Raw genomic sequence first — 6,000 nt, 5'->3', positions numbered from 1 at the left:
ATAATCAAGGTGGACCATTTCCAGCAGTTGACAAGAACGTCTGAGGAACAGTACGGGGTGTGGGGGTGTGGGGGGAATAGTTTTACTGTGTGTCATGACACATCCACTCCCAGTCTTTATTCAAGCCCAAGTTAATGGTGTCCAGTTGGCAAATTAATTCCAATTCAGCAGTCTCTCGTTGGAGTCTGTTTTTGAAGTTTTTTTGTTGAAAAATTGCCACTTTTAGGTCTGTAATCGAGTGACCAAAGAAATTGAAGTGTTCTCCGACTGGTTTTTGAATGTTATAATTCTTGACGTCTGATTTGTGTCCATTTATTCTTTTACGTAGGGATGGTCCAGTTTGGCCAATGTACATGGCAGAGGGGCATTGCTGACACATGATGGCATATATCACATTGGTAGATGTGCAAGTGAACGAGCCTCTGATAGTGTGGCTGATGTGATTAGGCCCTATGATGGTGTCACCTGAATAGATATGTGGACACAGTTGGCAATGGCCTTTGTTGCAAGGATAGGTTCCTGGCTTAGTGTTTTTGTTGTGTGGTGTGTGGTTGCTGGTGAGTATTTGCTTCAGGTTGGAGGGCTGTCTGTAAGCAAGGACTGGCGTGTCTCCCAAGATCTGTGAGAGTGATGGGTCATCCTTCAGGATAGGTTGTAGATCCTTGATGATGTGTTGGAGAGGTTTTATTTGGGGGCTGAAGGTGATGGCTAGCGGCATTCTGTTATTTTCTTTGTTGGGCCTGTCCTGTAGTAGGTAACTTTTGGGTACTCTTCTGGCTCTGTCAGTTTATTTCTTCACTTCAGCAGGTGGGTATTGTAGTTGTAAGAATGCTTGATAGAGATCTTGTAGGTGTTTGTCTCTGTCTGAAGGGTTGGAGAAAATGCGGTTGTATCATAGAGCTTGGCTGTAGACAATGGATTGTGTGGTGTGGTCTGGATGAAAGCTGGAGGCATGTAGGTAAGAACTCTCCTCATGTCTATAACATAATCCTGAATTTTCCTTTGAGCCTTCTAGGAAAAAAAAGCACAATTTCCCCTGTGTTGAGCTTCACATTAGATGTGAAATCTGAAATTTTATGCATAGGACGTTGTAAGGGAGACCAAAAGATTTTAGCTTCTTGCAAATCCCTAGGCTTTATTTGTAGGAGAGCATTTTAATTTTTCCCAGCACAGAAGAGCTATATAATAATGTACATACAGTATGACATATATTTATATATGTAGGTATACTGTATGTATTGCTCAAGCCAAATACACCAATATAGCATATACCTTGTGTTCATGTAACTCAAAGCAGCCGGGGAATATTACATAATACATGGTCTATTGAAGTCAGTAGCAAAACTCCCATTGATGTGATATCAGTAGTACTTTAAAATGATAAATTGTTCAAGAAATATTGCTGCTACGTACTTCCCCTAAAACCTGTGTCTACGTGTGTGTGTGTGCGCGCGCGCATGTATGTGTGTGTATGAGAGAGAGAGAGAGAGGTGGAGAGAGAGCAAGCGAGCACATTCCTAGCTAAAGCACTAGATCTTTCGAGCATCGACTGTGTCCTACTCTATGTTCTGCAAAGCCCAGTGCACATTTTACGATGCTGTGTAAATATTAAGGTATAAAACATTATTTGTACATAGCATCTTTATTGACACAGTATCACAAAGTGCTCCAAGCATCTATGAATAAGGGCCTGATCGTGCAAACACTTACTAGCAGGTGTAGTGTTTCTATTAGGGCCCGAAGAGCTAGATTGTCACAGCTCTCACTCAGCCATGCAGGGATGTAAGGGGGAGTAATGCCCCACTTATTTCCCTGCTAAGACAACTAAAAGCTGCTCAGATTGCAGCTGCATCTGTGTCAAGAAGAGCAGGGGCTGTTCCCTTGGTACTCCTGCTGCTAAACCAGTGGGCCTGGGAGAGAAGGGAAGGAGGAGTCTCAACTCCACTCCCCCGTCTCATTCGCCAGGCCCAGAGTAAGTCTATGTGTCTACACTACAAGCACTACAGCGTGTAGACACATGTTACAGCAATGGAAAGGCTTGGTCCTGTGTTATAGTAAATCCATCCCCTCGAAAGGAGATAACTAGGTCAGTGGAAGAATTCTTCCATCGCCCTAGCGACAACGGGGGTTAGGCTGACCTAACTGTGTTACACAGGGCATGACATTTTGTACAGCCCTGAGTGATGTAGCTGGGTGGATCTAATTTGTAGGCGTAGGCCAGGCCCAGTGGTGTGCTGGAGCTGGTTCGCTGGAACTGGTTGTTAAATTTAGAAGCCCTTTTAGGTTGTCCCGCGAGGGCTTCTAAATTTAACAACTGGCCAAAAGTGGCGCCTTAGGTGCCGACTCCGTGGGTGCTCCGGGGCTGGAGCACCCACGGGGAAAATTTGGTGGGTGCAAAGCACCCACCGGCAGCTCCCCACCCGGCCCCAGCTCACCTCCGCTCCGCCGCCTCCCCTGAACGCACTGCCCCACTCTGCTTCTCCGCCCCCACCCCAGGTTTCCCGCGAGTCAACAGTTCGAGCGGGAAGCCTGGGAGGGCTGAAAAGCAAGCGGCAGCTTCGCACTCAGGCCCAGGGAGGCGGAGGGGAGCTGGGGTGGGGGGGGGTGTGACAAGAGCCGCCCGTGCCGCAGCAGGTAACTCGGGGGGCGCGCAGGGGAACCTCTGCCTCCCTGGGCCTGAGCGCGAAGCCGCTGCCTGCTTCTCAGCCCTCCCCGGCTTCCCGCGCGAACAGCTGATTCGCAGGAAACCTGGGGGGGGGGCGGAGAAGCAGAGCGGGGCGGCGCGTTCAGGGGAGGAGGTGGAGCAGAGGTGAGCTGGGGCCAGGTGCGGAGTGGAGAGCTGCTGGTGGGTGCTCTGCACCCACCAAATTTCCCTGTGGGTGCTCCAGTGCCTAAGGTGCCACTTTTGATGTGATCGGTGGGGGGAGCAGCCGCTCCCCCTGTTCCCCCCCAGCTATGCTATCCCGCCTCTAGGAGCCAGAGGGACCTGCTGGATGCTTCCTGGGTGCCGCCCCAGGTAAGCAACGCCGGGACTCCCCACCTCGCCCCCCGGCAGGTCCCTCTGGCTCTTAGGGGTGAGGCGCGGTGGGCACCCACTATGGTGGCCCACGAGACCCTCCTGCCTGGTTCTGGGGGCAGTCAGGGGACAGGGGAGGGGGTGGATGGGGCAGGGGTCCCGGGGGGGGGGGCGTCAAGGAACACGGGAGGTTGAATGGGGCAGGAGTCCTGGGGGGCGAGGGCGGGCCATGACCCCCTCATGGGGTGAGGAGGGAACCGGTTGTTAAGATTTTGGCAGCTCATCACTGGCCAGGCCTCCGTGTCTCTAGAAGGGTATGGTATGCAGCTGGGTGGAGTGATTCCCAGTGTGGGTAGGCAGACTCATGTTAGCTCAGCTTCAGCAAGCACACTAAAAATAGTGGTGTGGATGTTGCTGTATAGGCAGCAGCTCAAGCTAGCCACCTGAGTCCAAGCCTGCCTGACCTGCTGGGTCCAAGCTGATGCTGCCCATGCAGCAAGGTCCAAACTGCTGTTTCTAGAGCACTAGCTTGAACTGAGCTAGCACGAGGCTGTCTACCTGTGCTGGGAACCACACCTCCCAGCTGCAGTGCTGACATACTGGAAACTTCCTTCCTTCCCCACAGTGCAAGTGGGGAGCAGGGAGAGGAACTATGAGTTGCAGCCGGCTCTCTGGTCTGCGACACACTGCTGCTTCCTCAGAGCAAGAGGTGCACGTTAGCTACACAGCTCACTCTTTTCAATCCACTAGTCCAGGAGTCTCCAAACTTTATGAGACGAGGGCCATATTAGATTTTTGAAGGGGCTTCGCGGGCCGAAGCGACTGTGAAAAAATTAAATATATGCAAAATAGTTAAAAAAAGAAATATTATTTTGGGATTAGTGAGAAGTATGGTACTGATGTTTTTCTAACAAAATTGCATTTAGCTGGAGTTCAAAGTTAGTGTTCCCTATCATCAAAATTGATTGTATGTGTTCATCAGACAAGGTCGATCTGCAGTTGGATTTCACATTTTGTCATCGAAAATGTTTTTTCACACACATAAGTAGTGCCAAACACAGACATGAATCCACGGACAAAGTTTTTTACATGAGCATATTGATCACTTGGCAGGCATTTATAGAACTCTACCGGATTTCCTTCCTTATATTTGTCCTTGCAGGAATGCAGTGACGTCATGAAGTTCTGCCGCCACTCTGGGGTTTCTGCTGCTGGCCCCTTGCCGGCCGGGGTCCCACCGCTGGCCCCACCCAGCGCCCGCTGCCGGCCTGGGTGAAGGAACCCGGGCTGGCAGTGGGCTGAGACCCCGGCTGGCAGGAGCCAGCAGCGGGAATCCCGGAGCAGCGGAGGGCTGAGCCGCCCAATTCAATGTTGGTTGGGGGGCCAGACAAATCGAAGCCGCGAGCGGTAGTTTGGAGATCCCTGCACTAGTCCACTGAGATGTCCCATATGCCTAAACTCTAAGCTGAAGTTAGTAGCAATAAGGGTGCTGAATAAATGTCACTGGAAGTCTATCGGACTTGCACTCCCACCTGTTTGTCCTAGTGGGTTATCTGTTTCCAGGGACGAGGTTTTGCACATTAGATAGGTTTCAGCTTAACTCTCCATCAAAAAACAAAGAAAGTGAATACAACTTGCTGCGGTCCCCCATTTCATGGCCTGTTGATAACTTTACTTTCCCCCCTCGACATCAGATTCATTTAAAAAAAAAAAAAAGCCTTTGTCAGCTTCGATTGGACTATTCACTATCTTACTAACAAATTACAGTGAAAACATCAGCTTCCTGTCCTTTCATTTAAGCCCATTGATCTTTTTTTCTAGTAACCAGAGCAGTTGCAGCTTTTGTTTGACTTGTGCTCCCATTTGTGTGGAGCATTTAAAGGATGAAAAGTGCTGCTCTGATCATTCAGCAGAAATAAAGCCAGGACAATGACTGCGGGACAATGAGTGGTAAAATGTGTGGCGACTCGGCTGGTCATGGTGGTTCAGAGGGATGCACTTCCGCTGCTGTTGAGACCCTGCAATAAATACTGCAGCATGTGGTGAATGAAACAGAAAAGGTTCTGGGGAATGTAGCATGTGGAAGAAACACGATGAAACCTAATGGCAGTCATCATTCACCCTGCTAGCTAAATCAGGGCAGAGCAACATGGGAGGGATGATGGGGAGAGAACACAGAGCTGTAGGGTAGGGAAATGGGAGTGATGCAGAAAATGTGCTTCTTAAAGTGAATCCACAGTCTTTAAAAATAAAAAGGGAGACGCAGTGGGAGCTGTCTGGATTAGAGGGGGAGGGTAACAGTGGCCAGAGCCCCTGAACTTACCCCCATCCACTGGCAGAAACTGAGAATCTTCCATCCCCACCCAGATGTGGCTGAGATCCCTTCCCTCTATTAGAACTGAGATACACAAAAATGCTGGAACTAACAATAAGAATATACCACACCTCACCTTGCTTCCTGTTCCCCCCTTAATGCCCTCCCAAGTTTGTCTTTGTCTATTTAGACAGTAAGCTCTTCAGAGCTTGTCTTCATTTCTGTTTGTGTGAGACCTGGTAAAATGGGGCCTGAATTCCGACTGAGACCTTTGGATGCTACCACTGTGTAAGTAATTAATAATAATACAGACTCCATGTCAGTAAAAAGAAAAGGAGGACTTGTGGCACCTTAGAGACTAACCAATTTATTTGAGCATAAGCTTTCGTGAGCTACAGCTCACTTCATCGGATGCAACATCCGATGAAGTGAGCTGTAGCTCATGAAAGCTTATGCTCAAATAAATTGGTTAGTCTCTAAGGTGCCACAAGTACTCCTTTTCTTTTTGCGAATACAGACTAACACGGCTGTTACTCTGAGATCCATGTCAGTAGGGTCTCAGTCCTGCCAAGTGCTGAGCACCCTCATCTCCCATTGGAATGGATGCACACAGCAACTCCTGAGAAGCAATGTGGCCTGTATAAACCCCACGTTTACAAATATGTACAAT

Source organism: Chelonia mydas, chromosome 2 (genome assembly GCF_015237465.2).
Source record: "Chelonia mydas isolate rCheMyd1 chromosome 2, rCheMyd1.pri.v2, whole genome shotgun sequence".
Taxonomy (NCBI): Eukaryota; Metazoa; Chordata; order Testudines; family Cheloniidae; genus Chelonia; species Chelonia mydas.
This window is presented reverse-complemented; position numbering follows the sequence as displayed.